Source organism: Lissotriton helveticus, chromosome 12 (assembly GCF_964261635.1).
Source record: "Lissotriton helveticus chromosome 12, aLisHel1.1, whole genome shotgun sequence".
Taxonomy (NCBI): domain Eukaryota; kingdom Metazoa; phylum Chordata; class Amphibia; order Caudata; family Salamandridae; genus Lissotriton; species Lissotriton helveticus.
Window position 1 is genome coordinate 381,975,495 of NC_136073.1, and position 764 is coordinate 381,976,258.

Consider the following 764-nt stretch of genomic DNA (forward strand, 5'->3'; position numbering starts at 1 on the left):
TGCCACTGCGTCTGCTGGATCATTCAATTCAGGCCCCTTTTAACTGGAGGATAAATGAACTTGTGTCTGCATGTATAGTAGAAAAATATAGTAATATAAGGTGTTTAGGAGTTCTGACAACTTTTGGACCCAGTGCCACTGCATCTGCTGCACCATTTAATTCATGACTCTGTTGTCTACAAGGTAAATGCACTTGTAACTACTTGTTTAGTAGTAAGTAAGTAGTAAAATATAGAAATATTAGGTGTTTAGTGAAGTGCCTAGAGCTTTTGGTCCTGGTGCTACTATACCTCCTGCACCATTCAAATCATAACTCTATTGCCTGCTAGATAAATGCACTCATGACTGTCTTGTTCAGTAGTAACATTTTGCAATAATCTGGGTGTAGTGGGGTTCCTGGAGCTTTTGGCCACAGTGCAACTGCACCTGCTGTACCATTCAAATGAAGTAGCTTTTAACTGCAAGGTAAGTGCACCTGTGACTGCGTGTTTAGTAGTCAAATATAACAATACTATGTGTTTAGAGGAGTTCTGACAACTTTTGCTACAGCACCTGCTTCACCCTTCAAATCATGACCCTGTTGTCTGCAATGTAACTGCACTTGTGGTTGCCTGTTTAGGAATAAAAAATAGCGATATTTGGTGTTTAGTAGGGCTCCTGGAGCTTTTGGTCCTAGTGCTACTGCACCTGCTGCACGATTGAAATCAGGACCTTAGTGCTTGCTAGATAACTGCACTTATGACTGCCTGATTAGTTGTACAATA